At 31.9% G+C, this 27236-nt stretch overlaps 1 protein-coding gene across 1 annotated transcript in view; it reads right to left on the reverse strand.

Moving 5' to 3' along the window:
* Positions 1 to 27236, reverse strand: part of LOC129218166 (uncharacterized) — a 454520-nt gene that overhangs the window by 387853 nt on the left and 39431 nt on the right. The window lies entirely within an intron of this gene.

Consider the following 27236-nt stretch of genomic DNA (forward strand, 5'->3'; position numbering starts at 1 on the left):
CACCTAGTTGGTTGTTAACAGTTCGTTTAACACATGGAGAAAGGGTCTTTGCAATATGTTTTTCAGAGACTTGGATATTTTTTCAAGCGTTAAATAGAACCTATATCCATGTATTGCAATTAGAATTAATGAAATCTTCAGTGAAGGAAATTCAATACCTTTTGCAAGTTCCCTTGCTCTGGTTCTTTCACTTTTGATTTTATCAATTTATTTTGCTCATGAGATTTTGATTCATACCTTCAAGTTTCATAGCATTATTGATTGAAAATCCTATGAAATTTTATTGATTTCAGAAGATTGAAATGCTTTAAATCTTTTAATTAATTAAATCTATTAGCACAAGCAGAGTTTATTATCTTAATTTGTGACTTTAATCCATAAAAAACTATTTTAAGTCCATTTTAGTCATTTGGTTGCTATCAAAATATTATTTCCCTTGGTTAATATATACTGAATATGAGTATATCAGAAAAAAAGAATTTATTATTTGTTAATTAAATTCATTAAGGTACACATACGTTGCAGTAAAGATTTTAGATATCAAATTGAATGTATTGTAATTTCAACATATGCCCTCAGATTTTCAAGCAGAACATCATAAATATAAATTCTTTGCTCAATAGACCAAATGTGTAATTTTTTTAACCAAAAATTATTTTTTACATTTAGTTAGGGAGATAAAGCAGCTGTGTAATGTCAATATTTCAGTGAAACGTAATCAATTATTTAAAATTGGTTGAATACAGCAGAAATACATGACAGTGACTTTTTTGCACACATCAACGCAACGGATACATTTCAGGTTAAAATTTCTATACAACCCCTAATTTTTTTTTTTTTAAATCAGAACATTGTAGATTTAAATCCTTCACATTCGACAGAATTTGTAAAAATTGAAAGATTTAAGACAGTTGCTCGAGATACAATTTCCTTTGCATAGAGCAATGTCTAATAGAATTTAAATTATTTCTGAGCTGTACTCTAAACAAAAAAAAAATCTTTACAAAACAAAACCGAAAAAAAGGATGAGAAGTTTTATTCGAAAAGGAAAGGGAAATCTTTGTCCTTTCTTTATTCGGAAATCATGGAGCATTAAAAAAATCTAAATGCTTTCTTACATCCAAAATTTAACAAATAGAAAAAATCGAATGCATGTTAATTTAAAAGTTAAAAAAAAAACTCCTAAAAAATGAATTCTGATAGTTGTTCCTAAGAATGCTAAAGCATGAAATTACTCGCTAGCTATTTCAATTTCTTAAGAATAATAAAGAAGTTAAGAAATACATGAATGGTTGTCTTGTTTACGTCTTAGATTATATTTTTCTTCTTTATTCTTTACAAAAATGAAAAAAAAAATATCCAAACAAATTTCTAAAAGAAGACTATTTTGATATTATGGAAAATTCTTAATCATCATTCCCGTCTTTGATTAGCATTGAAACTAAACTAGAAGGAAAAACTTAAATCAATTTCTTTCAGATATTTTATAAAAAAATATACTGTCGAACCTGAATATATCGAGCTTACACATATCGAAATTTCCTATACATCGAAATCCCATCAAATTTCTATGTTCATTACATAAAAAAATTGTTTCTATATATCGAAAAAATCTCTATATATCGAAATTTTTTTCGAGACATTCGTAGATTTTTTTCCCCCACTTTTAACTGTTTGTCTCATGAAAACTGAAGGTTACGGGAGAAAATTATGCTCACTAAAGGTTGCTACGAAACTCATAAGAAATCTGGGGTTGAGGGGTGTGTAGATAGGTCGTTGTTTCGTTCTGGAGTTCCTAAATTCCCTCAAGTTTATTTTAAATCTTAGTTTTAACCAGTAGCATTGTAAAATCAGTTTCAAGTTATCCCTTTTCTATGTTGATTATCATTCCTAGTCTTTTTAGCTTCAGTAAAAATCATTCAAGTTAGGTAGAATGATAATTTACTTTTCTCTCCATTGCATTGTCAAAACGAAAATCCCCTAATGTTGCGGATCAAGTTGAATTGCCGAAGAATGAAGATGTATGAAAGCGCAAAAATGTAATTTCTGTTAATTTTTTAATTATCAACTTTCGTTTAATCCTATGCTCGTATAAATTAGAAATAGGGCTTCATACACAAAAATTAGCTTTAATTTCAATATTTTAGGAGATTTTTACGATTAAATAAGATAATTTCCATATATCGAAATTTCTATGTATCGAATTTTTTTCCGGCAATTTGCTACTTCGATATATAGAGGTCCGACTGTAATCATATTGGAAAATGTCTAAATATATGTATATATAATGATTTACATCTTTATTCATTTTATATAAATTAACAGAACATAATTAACGAAATATTTTAAGTTAATTGTTCAAATAGAGAGAAAAAAAATATTAAAAATAAAGGAAAAAACAATAAAAAACCCCTAACGGGATATTTTAATTATTTTTATTCTACTTAATGTATTAATAATTCAATTTTCAGTTAATTTTACCTATATTTTAAACGGATTAACATAAAAAAATGTGTTTTAAATAAAGGTGAAAAAAAAATTGAAAGAAACTTCGTTTTATCGTATACTTCTTACTAAGACGGAATAGTTGTCTACTGATATACTAAGTTAGAATGCGAATTATAGATGGACTAAAGTAGTGTCTTCAACTGCTCCACGAGGTTTGAATTTTTGTACTATATAAATCACATGAAGCTCACGACACCAGTAACAGACATGCTTAAGAAATCGCTCTTCGGTTAACTCAATTTTCTGAGCCTTTTTATGTATTTAGACTCTTAAAACTTTTTTCTCCCATGCAACTACATCTCAGCCAACGTTTGGCTGCTTCTGGAGCCTCTGAATTATAGTTAATTCTATTTTATTTGCTAATTTCGAAAAAAGCTCCGACCCTCCCAGTAACAGATATCGACAGTTCTGATGATACCCAGTAACAGATAGGATGAGGAAAAGAGGGGTAATTCAAGGAGTAATACAAGGAGGACAGGATTCCCATTTTCTCCTCATAATGTGCAAAAGTTCTTTGTTTTCAGATCTAAAACCTTATTAAATTCAAATAAACAGAAAGCACCCGCAGACCTCGTGGTGGCTGTTCATAACCTTACACCACTGCCTTGAAAAAAAAAAACGGGCTCATAAAATTAACTTTGATAACACTAAAGGTTGCACCTTATTCATGGGTTGCAGAGATATTGGTTCTACCCGCCTAAAATTCTTATTATTTGAGTCCAAACTTGCAACTGTCTGTTACTGGACCCTTGTGTGTTACTGGTGCCGTTACCCTAGTTCTAGTATAGGATTCAACTTATGGTTGACCCACCCTCTTCGAGTTCCCTAATAAGTTATATGCAGCGCTTCCGCCGTTTAACTTTTAAGACATTTTTTTCGCAACCGTTAGTCATAGATGCATACGAGCCATTCCATTTCAGATCAGGTAAGGCCTGTCATATGAACATCTCCGATTTTTTTTAAATTACCGTAGTTTCAATAAAGGGACATATGAAATATCCTAGAAGGATTTTGCAAGATTTTATTTTCTTCAGTCGCACCCTACTAAAATTCCAGACAAAATCAGCCATTTTAGAAAAAAGGTAAAACAATCGATTTGAAATGGACACTCTCTATTTCAAAAGTATTTAACCCATTTGAATAATTCTTTTTTCTAAAAATAAATAAGGACCCATATATTTTCTAGACATCGTTTTTGAAAATTTAGTTAGGTTTTTTGATAAAGAAAAAAATTGTGGCGAAAAAACTGCATTTTTACCGATTTTATGATTTGTTTCTCCATAAAAAAAAAAGTTTTTTTTTACTAAACGGAGAGGGCAGTCTAAAGCCCTTATATGAAAGTTTCATAATGTATTTTATTATACGCCTTAGATCAGCGTTTCTCAAAGTGTGTTCCGTGGAACCCTTGGGTTCCGCCGAAGTATAAGAAGGGTTCCGCCGCGAGTTAGCCACAGCATATTTTTTTTTTTTTAATTTTTTGCTAGTTTCAAGAAAAATGAAATAATCAAGTGTAAGGATCAAAAATGTCGCTCCTGATTAAAGAAGTAGTCGTCACTGTTTTTAGCATTGCCATGTAAGCATAATTATGTTACTACCATCTGACTCAAAGAAATTTTTGATAAAGCTTCACAAATAGTTTATTTTGTCAAATCTCGTTTTTCCAGTCAAGACTATTTAGAAAGGTTTATGAAGACATGGGTAGGCAGCACAAATCACTACTTTTCCATATGAAATATGCTGGCTGTTCAAAACACAAGCTCTTAAAAGGTTGTAAGAACTTCCAGATGAAATGAAGGTATTTCAACTGCAGCAAAAGGCATCAATATTTTCAGCTGTTTTCAATAACTTACATGAGGAAAGACGGCTGATAAATATTTTGTCTACATTTTTGGTGAACTGAACGAAGTGGCTATTTTCACTCAAAGGGAAACAGTAACCGCATTTGTAATGAAAGATAAACTGGCAGCGTTAAAAAGAAAGCTGAATTTTTGTGTTCCATTCCTGAAAGAACAGTTTTGAGCAGAACAGAACAGAACGTTTTGTTATCTTAAAGGGAATTTCTGCCAGAAACAATCTCTATGAAGAAAATGCAGCGCAACGATTTCGTAACATTAAACCCAATACTGATCGTTTGTGAAACCTATGACACTGTCCATGCACACTTCAAATTTCATCCGCTTGAAACCAATTTTCCTGTTCAGTTTCACTCAATAAATTTTGATTTGATGTTGCAAAGGAATACCCGTCATCGGGTAACAAAGTTGTATCTAAAAACTTCTTTTGTTCTAAAAAACTTATCAAGGAAAACTAGCTTCAAATTGAAGATAGTATTTTTTATTAGTATTGCCAAACAAATTTTTAAAAGGTTGCTTTAGGTACATAGTTAAATAGTACGCTGTGAACACGGGTAGAAGTAGCCCAATCAGTAAAGCACTGAGTTCTTGGCTAAAGGATCACGGGTTCGATAGTGACAACGTCAAAGATCTACTATGTGCGCTAATTTGACTAATGCACTTTCAATCAGTTGTGGCCGAAGTTTTTCAAGGTTCCATTACAAATCAATATCCCTGGGGATAATGTGCTAGTGTTGCTTATCCCCTGATCAGGATTTAAAAAAAAACTCTTTAGGGTCTCTTAAAAACTGGTAAAAGTACCTCTTCAAAGCGTACGTACGTTTAATACGTACCAGGGGCAGATTTATGGGTTTGGGGGCTGATAAATGCATATTTGGCGCCCTTTTATCTGTTACAGAACTGTATAAAACATTTATCATGTCATTTTTGTACTATCTTCAGAGCCCTTATGGCCATGGGGAATCTTTGCCCATGGCTATACATTTGCAAAGGTTCCCCATGGCCATAAGGGATGCCATGAGACATGATAAATCCGCCATTGCAAATGAAATTGGAGTGTGCAGGGAAGTATGATGTGGACATAACAAAACTTTCCACTCTGTATTTCATATGAGCAATCAACCCTTACGTGTTATCGCATTAAGCAAAATTCGGTTTTATGGCAAGATTTGAATTTTCGATTTATATCAGCCAGGTTGGCGCAATTTGCTGATTTGGAGGAATTTCAAATTTATCGCAATTAAGTTGGATAAATTAAGTGTTTTAGCAACAGTTCTAATAATGCACATTGCACAGGCACTGAATTATGAAAGGGAATACCAGTCATTGTGGACGACAACAGCATTCAAAGCCCTTCTCTTGAGCAATAGGCGGCAATAACAAAGGCGAATCAACAACTGTTTCAGTTGATGTACCCTTGTGCTTCATATTGTTTAATTCTTGTATTATTTTCAAAATATAAAAGTGTTGTTGTTTGACGAGAAAAGCACTCGGTTGTGCCATTCCTTTTAAATGATTAGTGGCAAAAATTTATCTGCACTTCTCCCATTAAAGGTACATATGTGCACCAAGTTTTAAGCAAATCCTTGTGTCATTGTTTGACGGACAGTAGTCACGCTAAAAGTGAAAATCGTCTGATTCGGTCAACTTCTGAAGAAAAGAAAGCCAAAACTAATCAACAGCTGATCACATGGAGATATATATGTATACCAAGTTTATTTCAATTCCATGCATTCCGTTTTGAGTTAGATCGCCCTCAAGAAGGCCAAATACATGCTAAACACAAACAGACGGACATATAGCTTCCAAAACTGGTTAAGATAGGTTCAGCGCACCTTAAAACGTGTTAATCTGTCAAAATACGAAACTTCTCACGTAATCAATAGTTTCTTCTATGCGGAAGAAAGTAATCGAATTATGGTCATTTTCCATCTTTATTAGTTGACTCCGAGATCGTTAACATTTTGTCTCTTAGTCATAAGCAAAAATGGGGTTCTTTGAAGCAAAAGAAAATTACTAAGGGCTCCGTGACCTAGAAAGTTTGGGAACCGCTGACTTAGATTCATACAGTCTTGGAAATAAAATTTAAAATTTTGAAAATTTTCAAAAGTCAAGGATTTTTAAAGTGAGATTACTCAAAAATCCCATTTTTTTTTAAATCCAAAAATCAGCTCATTTGAACCCTTTTTAATGCTCAGTAAGTGGATAAACACCGCATCCCGTGTTTTTTCCTAGAAGATGTTTCGTGATTTTTTGAACGTGACCTTATTGACCATAGCATGCATGTAAAATGAAAATGTCTAATAATTTCATTCACTGAAATTCTGATTATATTAATGCCTAATAGCTACAATAATGGTGCACTTTAACATTAACAACTAAAATCTTACTTGCTTTTAATAATATATATGTAACAAATCGCTTTTAATAACCCAGTGTATTCGTCTTTTTGTATAATTTTGTGCGTAATTATAGAGGAGTCTTTGGTGACCCTCTGACTTCATTATATAAATATTTTTCTGCTGATCAGGGCTTAACTGTTATGAGAGCTGAGTTCCCATACTTCCTTGCTTATTTCACCCAAATGTGTGTACTTTTGACCGAATTTACGCCACTCATGCATTAAAATAAGTTCTGAAGACTATAGTGCTTCTACATTTTTTTTTGTTAGAAATTGGATCACTGGCTATAATAGCTACGTTTGAATTATGTTGATGTGTTTGGTTACCTCTTACAACCATCTTCAATTGATTATTTCTCTCATAAAACAGGTGGGTTTGTAAATTCGCAAACTATAGGTTAGTTTTGCGTTTTGAATTTAGTGTACTTATACTTATGAATAAAGTAATCATACGAGGTAGGATCAAAAAATTATGGGACAACAGTCATCAATAACAACCAAAGCACGAAATAAAAATAGTAAATCGTTTTAAATTCATTGTACTGCTTTTCCCTTTGAATTTGGATGGTTTCCCCTGTCATGTAATTGAGTTGCACGTTGTAATTGAAAGAGAAAAAGAATGATTCGTTGCGGCACATGTAAGTAAAATTGAATGCATAGCTTTGAAGCCAAAATAAACTAATATTGAAACAAAAAAAAGGAAAGATCTCAGCTTTTACTGATAAAATATACCAATTTTGCAGCTTTTAAACATTAATATGATCTGAATTTCAGTGAATGAAATTATTAGACATTTTCATTTTGCATGAATGGCATGGTCGATAAGGTCACTTTCAAAAAATCATAAAACATTTTCTGAGATAAAACACGGGATGCGGTGCATATCCACTTGTTAAGCAGTAAAAGGGGTTCAAATGAGCCAATTTTTAGAGTTTTGAAAAATGGGTTTTTGAGTAATCTCACTTCAAAAATAGTTAATTTTTTAAAAATTTCAAAATTTCACATTTTATTTCCAAAGCTGTGTGTATCTAAGGACTGTGATAAAATCTGCCATGAAACTATCATGTCAGGGCTTTAGACTGCCCTCTTCGTTTAATGAAAAAAAACTTTTTTGTCATGGAGGAAAAAAATCATAAATTCTGTAAAAATGCAGTTACATTCTATAACAAAAAATCGACGCACCAAGAAGGAGTGATCCGATTGAGACGAAAATTAGTGGATAGGAAGACAATGCACGGAATAGTAAATGATTAAATTCTCAGAACAATTGAATAATTTATGTCAGAGTTACAGTAACAAGTTCAATAAGATATTGACCCGCCTCTAGCCTGGATACAAGCTGAAGCTCGGCGTGGCTAACGCCGGTAAAGCTCCCGGGGGGTGTCCTGCGGTATTTCCGGCCAAATTCGCTCGAATTGTTGGACGAGGTTATCAAAATTTCTTGCCAGATGCAATCGTTTTTCCATCATATCCCAGACATGCTCGATGGGAGAGAGATTTGGAGATCTGGCAGGCCACGGAAGAGTTTGACAAGCTTCTGGACAGTTTGTCGCAAACGTGCCGTATGTTATCTGGCATTGTTCTGCTGAAAACCAGCCGAGGGTACTGCAAACGGAACGGCAGCAAAACAGGAGTTAGGATGCCGTCGACATACCACTGTGCAGTAAGTGTACCTCTAATGTCGAACGAAGGGGTCCAATTATCAAAGAAAATGGCACCCTAGACCATAATGCCTTGTTGAGGGCCAGTATGGCGTGCAAAAGTGAAACCAGGACCCCCCCCCCCCCCCCTCTGCCCTGGGTGTCTCCAAACACGTCTTCAATGATCGTCATGACACAGTTGGAAGCGGGAATCGTTGCTAAAGACTATACATCCCAGTCGGCACCATTCCAACCCAATCGAACCATGCACTACTGTAATCTGGCTCGGCAGTGTGCAGACGTCAGTGGCAGGTGGCGTAACGGTCGGCGCGAGGGTAGATTTTGTTGTCCCAACCGTCTGTAAATGGTCATGATGGACACGAGTGTTTAGGTTGAACATCTGATGGTTCATAGGGATGAAGAAAGCGATGTGACAACTGATCTGACAATCACTCTGTCATCACGATCTGTTGTAACCCTAGGTCGACCGCTACCATCCTGACGTTGAACTCTGCCATTTTCCACCCATCCTTACCAGCATCTTCGAATTGCCGCATCGCTTCGACTCAAATGACGAGCGATTTTCCGATTTTACCAACCGGCCTCTTTCAATCCAATGATGCGACCTCTTTTAAACTGTGACAGTTGCTCGTAATGAGGACGAACCATGCGGCGCGGCATTTTTTAAGTTGTTGAAACGTAATCTGAATCGCAATCAAACCGAAAGTTTTAACAACTGTTGAAGAACTCTTTATATACATCTGCTGGATATGCAGTTTCGATGCGCCGGAGATCAAACTATTCATTCATTGGACACCAAATTTTAATCATTTGCATACCTGGTCAAAACACTCATGCATACAAAATTTCAAAGCATTCGGATAATTGCTTCTTGGTGCGTCGATTTTTTTTTGTTGTAGGGTGTATTTCGCCACAAAAATATTTTTTTCTTTATCAATCTTATCTCATACTTCAAATTTCCGAAATAAGATGTAGAGTTGAAATATGAAAAGTTTAAAACGAAACAAAAATTATGTGAAAAGATAAGAAACCAGATTATCCAGTCGTTAACACTTTTTAGGGAAAAAAAATTGCTCACCTCTCTTTAAAAATCAAACCCAGAAGAATTTTCGATTTCTCAAGGTACCTCTCATGTAATTTAATATCGTTCAGGACATTGAAAGTTATAAATGTAAAAATCATACATTGGTTTCCAAACTGAAGAAATTTTATTTATACATTCTGTATATCATATGTTGTTGTACTGTAGATAAAAATTAATATATTTTTATTTTACATCCGCTAGATTCACGGATACATATATTTCCTTTTACTTAAGTTGCAAAGAAAGATAAAAAAAAAACGCCTGACAAGAGATCAAACGAAATTTTACTTGGATAAATTTTATAGATGCAGCTTTGAGTGGTGAAAACAGTTTCCAAAACGTTCATCTAATCGATGCTTACGAAAAAGTTATAAATCCAACCTTTACTCTTAAAGCTGGTATTGATGAAGAGTTTTGTTACAGCGGTGAGCGGTGAATAAAGAAAAGGGGGAGTACCAGAAAACACTCATTTTCATTGCTGCAGTTCGGAAGAATTAATGTTTAAATACTTTTCTTTGACTCGTTAACTTTATTTAATTGAGGATTTAAAAAAAATGAAATGCATTAAGGCATTAAAAACAACTTAGATTGACTTTAAAAGTATTTTGACGTACTTCTTTGAAGAAAAATTTCTTAAAAGTGATTTTTCTTTTTCAAAAGCTACGTTAAAAATTTCATGTTCTTAAATGTCATTCATATTCAGTTTTTTTGCAGTATGTTCTAATTATTTATCTCTAAGTATGGGAGTAATTTACCTTAATCCCAGGAATGTTTTTAATTTCACATTTTATACCAATAAAAGCTCTAAATTTTATTGTCTTGTTCTTTTTAAAACTTAAATATAAAATCACCTCCTTATGAGGAGAAAAAACATTGAAATCTATTTATCAGCAATCAGACTTTTCAATACAATTCCGTCTTTGCTATAATCATAGACTATATTAAACGACAATTGACTTTCTGAATATAAAAAGCATATCTTAAATTAAAATGCAGTCAAAGATGATAAGTACACTCAAGCCTGACTATGTGCGGTAGATAGGGGCTGAATAAAAAAATGCACTCCAAATTACCCTATTAAGCACTCGTTTTAAAGATAAGTTAGTCAATTGAGCACTAATTTGATTGAAATTTTCATAAACCGCACAAAAAAAATCTTACGAAAAAAAAAGACAACATACAAGTTTACATAAAAATTGGCTTAAGTGTAAAAAAAAATAAACCCTAAGTTTTACAGCTTATGAATCTCACACTATCATAAAAACTGGTTCATGGTTCAATTTATTACGAATATACATTCTTGAATTGCTTCTCAAACTAAAACTAAGAACTTTTATATAGACAATTATAGAGTGTGTAACACAAAACTAATCTTGTTTAGAAAGAACTATTCCACAAATATCTTAAAATGCGTCTTACATAAAGAACAACATTAGCAATCGCCATCAGCCAAACGACAACTAAAATAAATGGCGATTAAAAATAACCGGAAAATAGCCAATTATTGCTATTTTAGTCTAGAAAAAAAACTTGAAAAGGCGATATCACATACGAGTGAAATTAAGTTTTGCAGTTTGTTTGAAAATGCGTGCTTTCTGCTTTCAGTAGCGAATTTCCTACAGATATTTCTTTCATAACGTTTCTGATGTTCTTTTTTAAATTTTGATCCAGAAACAACGAGAGAAAAATATTCATCGCTTAGCAGTTTTACTTTCATAAAATAGAGGTAACTATCTGAAAAAGCGGATAAAGTTGCTTTTACCAGGCACAGTCGATAAAAGAATTTTCCCAATTCTTAGAAAGAAAATTATGACACATATATTTTTTCATACCGATACTATCTGCAGGCTATTATCTTATTTACACTTCAAATAGTCTGTTAAAAATCACAAGAGTCTTGCTGAACATGAATAATTGACCAAAATGTTTATCACATTCAAAATTTCGAGAGAAAAAAAACAGAAGTTGAAAAAAACATTACTGTTTTATAAAAACAAAGCCTTTAGAGGTTATTAATCTTTCTTTCTTCTCGTAAAATTTATTTTTGAAATGGTTTATAAGTTCCGTTTTATTTGTTTTAGAGGAATGCTTTATGTGAAAGTTTTGTCTACTTAGAAAGTACTGTTTTTTTTTGGGGGGGGGAACCCATTTTCTAAAATGATTTTATGTATTTTTGAGAGGTGAAGGATGTTCTTCTAACAAAATATATGAACACTTGGAGCTGAAATGACTTCTCAAACATAAACCATTTTTTAAACCGGAATAATATTCTTTGTATTGCTTTCGATTTTTCTTCCTGAACAGCTGTAAGTACGCGAAAACTGTTGAAATAAGTCAAAAGAATATTAAAATTGTATTTCTGTTTTGTTTCAAGTTGTGTAAAGGTATAAAATGACGTTTCTCAAAACGTCAGTCTGGAGAAAAAATTGCTTGTCTTAGGAAAATTTTCCGAAACCAGTTAAATGTTTTTTTTTTTTTTTTTTTAACTGCTAGGGAAACTAAGTAGTTAAACTATCTTCTGAAAATAAATTCAATAATTTGTCGACCACGTGAGAGTCCCCGACTAGAGACAAGAATAAAATCAATAAAATCCAGAAATTCTCAACTTTTATTAGTATAAATAGATTTCTTACATTCTTAAACATGATGCATTGCTAAGTTTTCTTAAAATAATTTTTGATCAATTCACAGAAAAATCACTTTGTGAGTTACCATTAAAAAAATAATGATAAGGAGAAAACATAACTCAAGTTAAAGTAAATCATTCGACTAGTGATCTATCGGCAACTTAAGGGGCACATAACGGGAAATTTTCAATTTTTAAATCTTTGTTTTTATTTTTATTTATTTATTTTTCTAAAGTATGGAATATTTGTTCCATTGATTCCACTATTCAATCACATTCATAGACATTTTCCTTTTCTAGTGGGAATCCTCTTATGCGATGTAAGCTGTTATATGATGATATTTCGATCTGAATAAATAGTAAGTGCTGCTTATTAAATTGTTTCTAAGACCAATCCTTCTTGGTGCCTCACTTAAAATAAAGGTTATTTCAAAAGAACACCAGCTAAATCAATAAATAATTCATAAGTAGTAATAATGATTCATGTTTTAGCATATTTTTATAAAGAAAATGCGACGTTGGATCACCTTGTCTCGTCCAGTATTTGAAGGCACAAAACAGTCAAGTTTACATATATTTTAAACTTGTGAAGACATCACGAAACGTTATTTGTAATCGCGAAATAATTGAAAAGTGAAAATATGAATAAATTTATGCAAGTGTATCAGAAGTCACGGGTAAACCAGCAGAAATAATTTTTAAAAAATGGTCATACAGCCTATATTCACCAACTAAACGTGTAAGTAACAAATAAGTCAGTGTAACGGATTTCCATCAACATTCTCACAACGACAAAATATGCCAGCGTCACAGCTAGTATTAACGGTTATTCCATTTCACCGTTGTATTACTAGTTGATAAATCCCCACGGTTTGTTGTTTTCCCTAAATTGCAGCAATATTCGAAAAATGCTCAAGCAAAAATTACGACGTGAAGTTGATGCCTCGTGTCCAGTATAGTCGCTTGCTGGTTTCTTACTCATTGTAATACATTCCTCCAAATCTGTCTTCTGGTGCATTGCTCCTAAGATGAAAATCAACCGCAGATGGAGCAAAGGGAAAAGAAGAACCGGATTCTACTCTTTTGCATCAATACTTTTTTTTTTCTAACAAATCGAATCCCTTCAATGGCTCCATCTGCTTTTATTTTTTTGTTGATTTTTTTTAAATGTTTTTCATCTACTTTTTTTTTTTTTTTTTTAGTTTTACTAACTACATACGATGTGTATGCTTCGTTGATCATTCCCAAATCTTTCAAAACTGCGGACAATGATACCAGTTCAAATTCAAACTCCGATCTTGTCACAAGCTTATGCTGGGCATACGCTTGGTTGTGACGTCTTTTTCCAAAAGAACTTTTCAAAATTTATGTGGATGTGGACATAGATGTATTATAGCATAGCTAGATACACAACTCCATATGAGCAACCACTGACCACCATGAAAAGGGGGAAATTATTGGTTAGTCTCTAAAGCAAACGGCAAAAGTTATTTGCGCCGTGTAAAATAAGGGCATCCTGTGCCCGTCGATTGAAAGTCGCAGTTTTTTTCTTTTTATTATTTCTAATTAGCACTACATCCATGATGTGGAATTCTGAAAGTATTATGTGTATCTATTAACGATATGTGGATCCACGTTAGAATCTTACTGAGGAAGAGCCAGTTGCCAATGATGAATTTTTTTCTAGCTCTTTCTGCTTGCAACCCGTTTTTTCGTAAGCTATTTCAGTTGTCTTTTAGTCCACTGCACGTTCGGCCTTTTTCTACGTGTCATTTGGTCTTGTGGAAAGTTATTCTTTTTTCAGGAATTCTTTCGTGGTTTTGGAAAGAGCATTTGGAAAAATAAAAACACTTGTATGAAGAAATTTACGAATTAAGTAAAATAGATAATTACGTATTTTAAGTTTTATTCTTGTTCTAAGAGTTTAAAAAAAGAGCAAACATTAAATCTGAGCATCTCCGATTTAACTCCATGCAAAACGAATTTTTAAATCCTCCCCAAGAAGCCCAAACAAAAAAAAAAAAAAAAATGCATTCAAAACCCCTAAACTTTTCGAAGTGAACCAGAGAGAAAACCCTGCAGCTATTTTCTCTTCCGAAAACGACATTTTCACCGCTGACCCTACAATAATACGAGTAACATGTCTTCAAACGTGTTTCCGCACTTAACTTGAATTTCCTTTTGGACTCATTGTTGACTGAACTCGCTAGCTTTTGGCTTTGTGTCTTCTGCTGAAAGTACCATAAAAAGGTGAAGATATCGAGAATTTAGCGGGCGTTAACATTCGCTCCTCGATCTTTTCCTAGTGATTTTAAACTTTTTTTACGTTTTCTCGGGCCAGCTCGAAATTGCAAGGAGGCATCAGTAGCTAAGGAACACGCGAGGGACAGAAAGATTTGTTCGATAAATTACTGAAAAATAGTGATAGCAAAAGAGTTCATTAAAGTTACTGTTAAAATTGTCCATTTTTTTACATTTCTAGAGCACAAACTGAAAGGACGAATAAACGGATAATTATTTTTGAAATATAGGAGTAAAATACATGGTACTAATTAAGAGATTTATAATGTAGGGGAAACTGGGGAGGTTTAACCCCCATTTTACAAAAGTATTTAAAAAAAAGTTTCCATAAGAAAAAATCATAGTTGACTTTTTTCGAGAGGAAATATATTTGACCAACTCTTTACATTGTTGTTTTTTATTTAAATTAAGAATTATTTTTTGCAATAGCAATTTTTCAAGAGTGTCCAAACTGGGTCAAACCTCCCCACTTGAGAGAGGTTTGACATACCATAAGGGAGGTTTCACCAACAGAGGTTAATAGTTATAAAAACTATACTGAATACTTCATATGTCTGATTTACTACTACTATATGGTTAAAGCAACAATTATATCAAAAGAAAATCCAAACATTTATTTAATGACATGAGAATATTTCACGTTTCTACTCACTGTCTGAACACAACTGTAGTTTTCGTTTTACTGCTTGCTTTTAAAAAATATTTTTTGACATTTTCTTACTCTTTTTCATATTTAGCATTTTTTTTATTTCAGCTTTGACAGGGGTGTTTGTCAAAATTGCTTTGGCAGATGGGTGCAGCTGTTTAGGTGTTACGAGTTGTGATGTAGATTAATAAGGGTCTGTATGGGTTGAAAATCTTAATAAGTATATTAAACAAAGTAGAAAAGGGAGCAAGTTTCAGTTGTGTTTAGTTTGATCAGAATAATCATAAACACGAAGTGTTTCAAATGACTATTATCTATACTATGTAAAGTCACTTTAATTACAAGTTAAAAGCAACATTTATTTCATTTGAACTATACACAATCTTACTTCAAAGAAATAAAATAAAATACATTATTTTTTAAATGTTACACCCTCAAATAAAATCACATGGAGAAGTTTGACCCGGGTCAAACCTCCCGTAACTGACCTGGATCAAACCTCCCTTAATAGCCATTTTAAAAAAATATAATAAAAAACGTATTAAAATAAATTGTGAATTTTAAAAGTAAGTATACAGGTTTTTAGCACATTAATCAGAGTAGATAAATAATGCAACTTACTTCTATAAAAGTGAATGGCAAATCCCACCGAGGAGATGAACTTGTAACGAAAATTTTTACTTTTTTAGTGAAAAAGCTATACGTAATTTCTTCTTAATTGTACTTCAAATTGGCTAAAAAATAGAAACAGCTTTTGATTGGACTTAATATCATGCTGCCCTCCGGAGCTCATCAGTAAAAAATGTTTTTAAATATGAAAATGATAGGGTGGGTCAAACCTCCAGTGTGGTCAAACCTCCCCAGTCTTCCCTACACAGTGACATCCCCAAAATAAGTAAAATATTCGAAAGTTAAGAAATGTAAGTTGTTTATCAGAATACTTCAGAAACCTAGGTTGCTATTCTGGTCTTTTGTTGTTCTTGATGGGTAAAATAACCCTTGATTGTATTTCGTTTTGATGTTTGCCTACAAATAGCAGGGGTAAGTGATAGATTTCTGCGCATGATGGTAATTTTACTCTCTTGTGTTCCAGTGTTCACTGAATACGCACGGCGCTGTGTACGTCACTGCAATTTGAAGGGGAGATGAAAACTTACTGTAAAGTAGAAAACGGCATTTTGCTTGTTTTTTTTTTTTTTTTTTTTTTTTTTTTTTTCCGGGAATGTTATAATGTTTCCGCTTGTTCTTTCTTTATAACAGTCTTCTTGTTAAAATAAAATGTAGCAACAAAATTTTAATGTATTTATGTTGTTGTAGATAATTATTGCAAGTATGATTGGTTTTGCATACTCACAGCAAATGTACTGGAATCAAACACGTTTTAATACGCATCACAGCATCAACAAATGTCTGTCGTCGCGGATAATGCTGCGCAATCCCTGTGGTGTAATTTTGCTCAATAATAATTTGCAAGATATTTTAATATTACCGGTACTAATATTTCTATATTTGGTTTTAAGCTTTTATAATTGAATTAATAATTAATAAGTAATGTCTCACTGCTTTATATAATTTCGCAGTGAAGTTATATGTAAAGAGTCACAAGTGTCTCACAAAGAGACGTCGCAATTAAACAGTTTTGTCACTTGAATGTGTTCTATTAAATGTGTTGCGCCTTTAATAGTAATGTCCTTATTTTTATCATTTCAGAGCTTTTCTCTCACACTTCGATAATAAACGAATGTCAGTATAACCTCAAATTACTATGTTGGTGTTTATATTCACGTATATATGACGCCCTATTTTGCATATACATTTCAGTCACTTCCTTAAATGGAGATTTTAGGATCGCATCTCATATTTCCAGACCCTGTTGTAGTTTTATATATCTAAGCATCTAACGTTTATAAGCCTTTTAACATTTTTTTTTTCTATTTTTTAACTCCCACTCTAAAGAACTTAAAAGGAGATTAACTCTCTAGAACCAGTGTCAAAACCAACAAAGCATCAGTTTACAGGCTATGAAGACCCTAATATAATTGACACCATACTTTAGTCACCTGTCATATTTATGGCGCAAAAAATAAATATATAAAACACACCACGATAACATTTATTATGTGTCTTCGCTTTCGAAAAACCCGAAACATTTTATGGCATATTTCTTATCGCCCTTTATCACTTTTACAGTTCATAGCAAGCCGATAAAAATCTCCCGTTATTTCTGTAAATCACAGGTTTCTCTTCAAACAATCGATGCGGAATGGTCGTTACGCTGTCGGCTTTATGACGCAAAATGGTAATTTTAAGTACGAAGTATTTTCTTTTGCTTGTTCTCTTTCTCGTTTTACGTTTCATGCTAGCATTCAATATTAACTAATGTCACTCTTTCTATTATTATAGTAACAATTTCTGACAAAACATTCACGCTTTTGTCTTTTAAAGCACGTTGTAGCAATAAGAGTAAGGTATAATGTTCGTTAGCTTTACCACTTTTTCGTTTTCAAAATGCTCCGACTCTAATTCACATTATTCCTTATTATAGTAAAGTTGTAAAAGAAATTATTTACCTAATTGTACATTGCTTAAATGGAAAGTTATGCATTATTATAAATTAAAAACTAAAGCATGTTTTTGAATGAACTGAAGCAATAGGCATGCATCTTGCTTTCGACAAAACATTTGCCATTTTTTCTAGACAATAGTAAGAGTAATAGTAAGCAAAAGGCATGAATGTCAAGTTTTTACATTCCATTCAAATTTAAGATGCTTTGAGTTTTATCTAGAATATGACCTCTCTAGAATTTCATCTATTTTTTTTTCATTAAACCTCAGTATGAAATACTGTAAATCTATTTTTTTTTAATTTTATTTTTGTCTTGATTGATGTAGATTTTGACTGAAGTATCTATCTGCAGTTAAATGTTGTCTCGTATTGAATAAAAAATCAAAGAAAGACTTTTTTACTACTTCAAAACTGATATTAAAATTAAGTTTTCTAATTATCCTTATATCTACTGTACTGCATACATAAATAATTAGTGTCAATTTAGTATAATGCAATCGAACTTGCTTAAAACGAGCAGGAATGAACCGACAAATTCACTTTTTTTAACCGAGTGCTCGTAAAAAACGAGTTTGCAAAAAAAAAAAAAAAAGAACACTTATACTTTTTTGGTTTTGTTGCTTTTTATTTCTGGACCGTAGCAATTAAAATTAGTAATTTCCTTTAAACTGTCTTCGCGTTTTTTATGTGTTATTGTTTAATTAAGAGCATTCATAGCAAAAGAAATATCTTCATTTGCATTCCGGGTTTCAGAAACAGTTTTCCTGCCATTAAAAGTCATCGAGCTTCTTGAGGGTAGTTGAGTTTCAAATTTTTCCCCTTCATCGTTATCACTGTCGATTTCTACTAATTTTTTTTCACCTGCATTAGCTTTGAGTTCCTCGTAAGTAAGTACTCGGAAGTGATAACGTTAATGTCAGTAAATATATAATTCTCTAACGCTTCTCTAAACGAACAATGTTGAGAAATGGTCCGTCATCACTTTTTCTCAGGATTTAAAAACCCTAACTTAATCCCTAACTTTTAGTTGACTTTGGAATGTTTACGGATTTTTTTCAAAAATAAGCTGAGGTAAAAGTTAACAGAAGACTATTGCTTGCTTTCAGCGGGTTTTGCTCGTTAAAATCGAGTTATGCTCCCGCAGATGTACGAGTAACATTGTCCCAACAAAATATTTCTGTTTCCCTCGTTAAGCTCAGGATCTCGTTAAATCAGGATTTGTTATAAGCGAGTTCAACCGTAAATATATTACGAAAAACAAAAAGTAAAATTTTTTGTCACAAGTAATTAGCAAGAAAGAGAAAATCTATAAAACGGTCTGAAATGGAAATGCTTATAAAAGAAAATAAATGTACGCGAGATGTGGCAGCAACCATGGAAATTTTAAACTCGACTAATTAATTGTTTATTATGTTGCAGAATTATGAGTCTAGTGATATGGAGTATTTAGTTTATAGAAAAGAACGAGAAAGAAAAAAAAATGTCTTTCCAAAATAAAAACTGCTTCAGTGTATCAGAGAAAAATGAAATCATACAGAAAACAATCCCTAATCCGAAATATTTGGTAATACCAGACCACCCTTTTTACTTTTCTTTCAGATTTGACTAGTTAAACAAACCCTATACTGGCGTCCCTCGTATAACACGGTACTTCTACAACACGGTTTCGATATTACACGGTACGAAACTTTTTTCATGGTAGTATTTATACTTAATTTTAATACTTCATGGTTTTGATGTAACTCGAATGTTATATTTAAAATAAGAGGTAATTTCATGTTTGTTTAATAAGTTCTGTTAACGGTTGATAACTGTAATGAGTTTTTACTTTGTTTTTATGAAACTTGGTTTCGATAAAACACAGTACACATTCCTTGATTTACGTTATTTCTAAGTCTCGTATAACACGGTTTCGATATAACACGGAACACTGTTTCGATATAACACGATTCATGTTATATATAACCTGATTTTTATCATGCACATACATAACTAGTATTAAAAATAAGTAAAAATGTTATCAAAAAAATCTCGTATAACACGGTTTCGATACTACAAGGAACGAATTAACCGTGTTATACGAAGGACATCCCTGTACTTTGATTTTCTCAAACCTGGTCATAGTTTCTCATTTAAGAGAGCAGTGGGAAAAGTGGTTACAATTATAAAATGTGCAAAAAATAAATAAATAAATAAATAAATAAATGAAGTTTTTGTATTTCTATAGTTTAATGTGTTTTTACACAGATTAAATAACAAATCGCTAGTTCTTTAAGGACTGTTTTTTTTTGTCAGTCTAAATTAGTAAAACAAAGCAAAAATTGAAATAAGTCCCACTAATTCCGACTCTCAGATAGATAGACAAATGAATGGATAGATTAAAATTTTTATTCGTTGACTATCATGTAAGTTTTTTTTTTAAGCTCAAAGTTGAAAAAATGACAAATGAAAAATTCGTTTAGAAAAAAAAAAAAAACCTAAATAAAGGATTGAGGTACTGTTTTCTTTCAAATAAAATCTTGCAATATTTCTTTAAATTATAAATCTTAAATAAGTCTCACAAATGTGATGAGCTGAAAGACAGAGAAACATACAATTATAAATTAAAACTGCACTATTTGTTTTAATTGAATTTAAAATTTTTGTCACAAAGCTATTAGGATGTAAATTAATTTAAAGTTATTCTTACTTGAAATTACACATTCTTTCATCTCTGCATTTAACTTTATTTTACATTTATATATATTACTGCATTTATTTTTTTCTAGTATTTTAAGGGCGGGGGGATGTATATTAAAACTTATATTTCTAAGTGAATATTTCCTCATATTATATTATGTCTCACGTTACATAATCATCTCTAAAACAGCTGTGCTTCTTATGAAAATAGCTAAAAATATTATTGAGCGGCATCATTGCTTTTGAAAATGGTCTCTCTCCTTAATCGGCACTTAGAGTCAAATTGAAAGTAAGGTTTTTTCCATTTGTAGTCTCTATCCAACTAAAAATGTTCGCAAACACCAAGCGGATACGATAAAGGCTGAATTTGCGTTTCAAAGGTTTTTCATGTCACTTGGAGACAAACTCCAAGGGACATCCCTAAAGTGGTTGCTTTCGATCCGATTCGGTTCTTTCAGATAAAACGTTCTATAAACTGCTTAAAGCTCTTTTCAAAATTTAGTATTTTATTCATCTTGCAAATATGGCGGAACTATGCATGTCAAGCTGTTTTATGGTACTAACTGACTAGAATTTTTATGATTTCATTCGCAATACACAGAGATAGAGACAGATATATTTTTTAATTAAAAGTGATTGTAATATTGTGAATGAGTTTAAAGTTGAAATTAGAAATCGAATTTTGAAAGCAAATAGATGCTACTTTGGCTTAAAGAGCCAATTAAAATCTAAGCTCCTTTCCATTAATACAAAAATAAACCTATACAAAACCCTCATAAGACCGATCATTTTATACGGTAGTGAGACATGGGCAATTAATAAAACGGAGGAAAACAGACTTCTCATTTTTGAAAGAAAGATCCTTCGGGCAATTTTTGGAGCAGTAAAAGAAAATGATGCTTGGAGAAGTTTATGTAACTTTGAAGTATACCGTAAATACAGACAACCCAACATCTTAAGAGTAATTAATAGAATCAGATGGCTAGGGCACGTATTCAGGCGTGCAGATCTGGATCCGATTAAAAAGCTAACTTTTTCGAAGATTGAGGGTACAAGGAGAAGGGGAAGACCAGCAACAAGGTGGCTGGATAGTGTTGAGTAGGACCTTAAAATTTTGGGAGTGAACAGGTGGAGAAATCTGGCAACGTGTCGTACCGCCTGGAGGAAGCAGACGGAGAAAGCCTTGGCCTGCACCAGGCTGTTGTGCTGATGAAGAAGATTGTAATATTTGCTTCGTTTGAATTTAAAAACTTTTTAGACATGGATTTATTTTCGGATATATTTTTTGGATATTAGATTATATTTACCGGCATATGGAGTGAATGCTAAAATAAGTACATTATAGAGTGAATGCTGGAATTATTACAGAGGTGTGACATTTATTAGACTCAAGGAGCGAAAAACAGGAAAATTGAATATATCGGTTAAAAATAACCTCTAGATCCTTTCTAAAAGCTTAATTATGTTTTTCGAAAATAGTCGAAGAACTATACACATTATTTCGGTGCTAAATTTCCCGTTTGCCTTGAGTTTCCCCTCCCTGGCAGCATTGAGTCTCATCTGATAAATTCCGTCATTATGGTCTGTTGTGTTTCGAAAACTTTTTCTGCAGCTGTGACAGGTGTTAAGTATTTTTTCTTGTATTTTTGCACTAGGGCCACCCAAATAACAAGTTTATGAGAGATTTTGTTTTGCACAGTTTTTTCATTGAACAATTTTATTGTTTGTTTTCATGTTTTTCCCTTGAAACATCGTTTTTGGTGAATTTTGCGAAATGTGTAAGCTGCCTGACCTTTCGCCACGAAATAAGCATTGGTTATGTGTATGTTAGACTAAAATGCCTTTTCACGCAGAGAAATTGCGAAAAACTTACTTTCCCCCTAAAACTGCCAGCACAATCAATGTTTCTGCAAAAAGAAAAAATACAAGTTGTCCCAAAGAGGCTGGGAAATTGTGGCAAAAATTACAAAAGGTCTCCAAGGATGGAAAGAAAACTTAGACCCACTATTGGTCCTGAGTAGACTCATTGCCAATGGGATGCTTACTCGAAGGCGTCGCAGGAAGGCCAAAATCACCCCAGATATGGCAAAGAAAAGGACTTAGTGGTTTATAGAACATCTCTTAAACATATTTGACCCAGTGAATCCTTTTCTTTGCCATAGCTGGGGTGATTTAGGCCTTCCTGCGTGTACTTAACACCTCTCACAACTGCAGAAAAAGTTTTCGAAACACAACAGACCATAATGACGGAATTTATCAGATGAGACTCAAAGGTGCCATGGAGGGGAAACTCAAGGCAAATGGGAAATTTAGCGCCGAAATAATGCATATAGTACTTCGACTATTCTCGAAAAACAAATTTAGGCTTTTAAAAAGGATCTAGAGGCTATTTTTAAGACGGAACATTAAATTTTCCTGTTTCTCGCTCCTTGAGTCTAATAAATTTCACACCTCTGTATATTAAGGAGTGAATGCTACAAGTAAGTGATATATTAAGTAGTGAATGTTACAATTACTGCTAGAATTGCAGTGGAGCGTCATATGATGGTATTTCTCTAAAGAACAGGAAGGACATTTGCTATTTCCAGACTGTTACAGTTTCAACAGAAGCAAAACAAATAATTGTTTAGCCAGTGACAGCTATGTAAGCTTTTAAGAAGTGCAATGTAAGATGCTTAAATTTCTGTAAATAAAGGTCAAATTCATACATAAGTATTACATCCGCACAAATGGATTGAGCATTCTATGATACACAATGATTATTCAAGTTTCCTTCATTTTCGTATCACACTTTTCCAACCAAAGCACTTCAGATATATTTATTGAATAATGAAACATATAATTGATGTTTTCATTTATTCATTTAATTAATATGTTACTTTAATTAGATAAATATTCATCCACAATCGCTGAAAATAATTTTCTGCCGGCTCTATATCATGAGTAATCTAAATATAGACAACATGGCTTAATTACTAGCCAAGTACTTCCAATAAAAACGAAAAAGAGAACGGTTTCGAAGAATTCACAAAAAAAACTCAACATTCCTAAAGCCATTTTGAACTCCAATTGAACCAGGTTAATAAGACATGGAAAAACCATTGATAGTTTTCTGTCATACAACGCGTTTGTCAGATTTCTATTTTTTATATCTTTGCCGAAGTCACATTTATACAGGCTTTTGAAAGTTTAATTATTTGCTTGGAGTAATTTTAAAAGTTGCTTCTCCGTTCCTCCACGCGTTAAAACTGCTTATTGCAAAATTAAATACCACTCCGAGGATACTTCCGAAACATTTCCTCCTAAATGAGTAAAACAGAAAAAGTTTGTTTTATTTCTTGCACCTTTTCTGCTTCAGCTCACCTCATGCATTCATTTGTTAAAGGAATGTCTGTGCGTAGCTTTGTGAATGTATGCATGGCAGGAATACTAGAGTCAAGAACCTCTGACATCTTTCAACGATTATGTCATAACTAACATGTCTGGGAATAGCTGGGACGAAACAAAGTACTTCAGGATGTACAATCATTGCTACTTTTACGTCAAAAATTAATAACTGTTCTTTTTGGAGAGGGGTGATAGCAGAAGAAATATTCTGAAGTAGCTCCGATTTTGCAATTTAAGGTTTAAATTGTCTTCAGTCTAGACATTAGTTTTCTCGTACAGAACTTTACTCTCAACTGTCTAAAATCAAAAGTTAATATGAAGGAACAATGTGGAATTTATCTGAAGAATGTTTTTATTTTTACTTCAATAAAGCATTCATTACAAATCTGAAATTATTGTAATAAAATTCATGCGTTTAAGTAGTCTATGAAACTGTCCATAAAAATATTTTTATTACTGCTTTTTCGTTTCGTTTAAAAGGAGCAAAATTATTATTATTTTTTTTTTTTTTTGAAAGAAACCGCCGAGTTTTAAACGCAATAATACTTAATTCAAGCAATTAATTATGTATATTTTTAGATTCAATGTAGTTTATTGTATTAATATTGACTATTTCAATGTAGTTAATAACCGATAACCCGAATGGTTTTTCATAACATTTCATTCAATTAGGTGCGATTGTTACGACTGAAAGTGTAATGTTAAATTTAGTACAACGTAAAATTAAAATTAAACAGGAATTAAATGAGTAAATTCAGATTCATTTGGGCACATAGTTTTTTTTATGAATGAGTTTTTTGTTGCGTAATAATAGTACATTCATGAAATAACAGTTTTAGTGAACAGCATAGCAGCAGATCTTTTTCCATGAAATGACTAAAGCCTTGAATCTACAATGCATAGAAAGTATTAGTTTAACCCAGTGACTAACAGTACCCGCTTGACGGTATAAATACTAAGAGTTTAAGGAAAGTCCATTGAGTTTGAGAAAATTTTCCTACCCCTCTCCCCCGAAATAAAAATAATCCCCTTTTTTTTAAACTAAATTGCCACACACGCAATTTAACTTAAGCTCCTGGTGTATTCCAAGCAGTAATACGGTATTATAATAACGGAAATAGTTCCTAAAATATCTATTACACTTACCAAACTTACAAAAAAGATCACCACTACCCTTACAGAAGAAAAAAGATGTTCGTAAAAATTATTACCCCTATTTCACTGACGATTAGTCAAAATACGGAAAAATATCTCTGCTAAAAACAATCACGGATTTTAGTTGACTAAAATGCTCCCAAACATTGTTAAAAAGTTCAGAAAATATGAACATATAAAGGTCAGTTTTTTAAGCTTTGGAAACATTTCAATGTAATCCATTTTTTTGTAAAATATTTATGTCGTTTATTAAAAAAACATATAATTCCTTTTTTTTATATTGATTAAATATTTTATTTATATTATTATCGCAATATTTATATTATTATTGTATCAATATTATTATTTTATTTATATTAGTATTGTATTTTCATATATACAATTCTAATGAATGAGAAAAATAACTAACAGATGCAAAGTGAAACAGTTAAGATTACCGAGCTTTTTCAAAATGAATAAATTAGAAATTGTTTTTCAAAATTGCAGTTTATAAAGAAAGAACATTGTATTTCCTAATAAATTTTGCATTGAAACATTATTTCTTATTTTTGGAAGTAAAATTGTTCCTTCAAAAAAAGTGAAAATTGTTCCTTTTTTTCATGGGGCAGAGTGAAAAATAAAATATTTTTCGATTGATATATTTCCTATTCGATTGTGTAAAATATTTTTGAAAAATTAATAAACAAATAAAAAGATAATTAAACAAATGAAAAGATAATGGAACAACAAACTAATAAATAAACAAAATAATACATGAGGAAAAATAAATGAGTGAATAAAATATTGAATGAATGAGAAAATAAGTGAATGAATGAATTACTAAGATAATTATTAAATGAAGGAACGTAAATAAATTAATTAACAAATGAATATGTAAGTGATTCAGTAAATGACTAAATGAGTAACCGAAATAAACTAATTACACCTTCCCTCATCCACTTTGTCCCACATGCACTTGACTAATTGTGAAAAATATTAAAAATAAAAATAAGCTAAATGTTAGCTAAATAAATACTGCATCGAATGTTAGAAGGTTACAATTAATATTTAAAATGTTAATGATTAGAATTTTATCATTTGATAATATTAAAATAATTTTTAACTTAACACAAGATATTACGATTTGAGTATCGATTTTTGAAAATTGCTTCTATTATAATATGCTTTGATTTTCAGGGGAAATTTTTTCTTGACTGGAATAGAGTACACATGTTACTACATAGTAAAAATATGTCTTGATAAGTGGCGCTAAAAGTGGAGTAAATATTTTACCATTTCACTTTGCCCCACATTCCTTTATCTATTTCGAATCATGCCTTATTTTTGTGCACAGGAAAACACTTCTATGCTAACTTTTGGCTTAAATTTGAATTTTAAAGAGAATAAATACAATTTTAGGGAAAAAATGTTCCAAACTGATTTTTGACGAGTTTTATGTAAATGTACCGAATGGTCTTTAACCTAGGTGAGCTACAAACAGCCATGCATCCTGACATACATTCTGACATTTTTATTGCTTTATTGTTAGTGAAGATAAAAAAATTTTGTAAAAATTTGATATACAAATCAAATCAAATCAAGTTTTCTAAATATTCATATTTCAAACATAAAACAAAACATAGAGCATCATTATCTTTGATTTTTAAGAATGAGGTAGTTTTTGAAAGAAATATTGGTATTTTAGTTCACGAGAGTGCGGGGAGATAAAAATCAATGAAAATGGTGGCACAACACATTCTGTCTCTCGGTTAAAATTTATTCTATAATGCCTTGCTCTAAACAACTTATTAAATTACTTTTAAAGGAATAAGATAGTTTAGTCTTTCAAAACTAATTTATCGCAATCATATTTAACCGTTTAAACCACCAGTAATTTTCTCCCGCACTAGTAGTTAACACCTATGAAGAAAAAATTGATTTACAAAAGAATCACAAGAATCAAAAGATCAACTAAGAATAAGCTTTAAAGTAAGCACTGCAAATTTAAACATAATTTTAAAATTTGGTGATTTTGCACAGTTTTATAATTTTTATTTTTAGTTAATTTTTCTTTAAATGGGTCAAATGCTAGTGTAGTGTCAACTACTATTGAGGATGTCCACCTCTGGGGGTTTTACATTAATTTTACGCTATTAATTGCATTTTATGTATCAAATAACTTATAAGTAGTAGTTTGTTAATTTATGAATTGATCTCAGCAAGGTTCGCATTTACAATCAAAAGCGTGTAATAAGTAAATAAATAAGGAAAACTTCTTCGTTTGAAATATGAAGATACAGATCAAGAGAAAAGTGTCGAAAATATCCACAATAATCGTAAACCGTAATATGAATACGCATAATGTTTTTTACCGTTGAGTTTAATAGGGA

This window comes from Uloborus diversus, chromosome 3, assembly GCF_026930045.1.
Source record: "Uloborus diversus isolate 005 chromosome 3, Udiv.v.3.1, whole genome shotgun sequence".
Taxonomy (NCBI): domain Eukaryota; kingdom Metazoa; phylum Arthropoda; class Arachnida; order Araneae; family Uloboridae; genus Uloborus; species Uloborus diversus.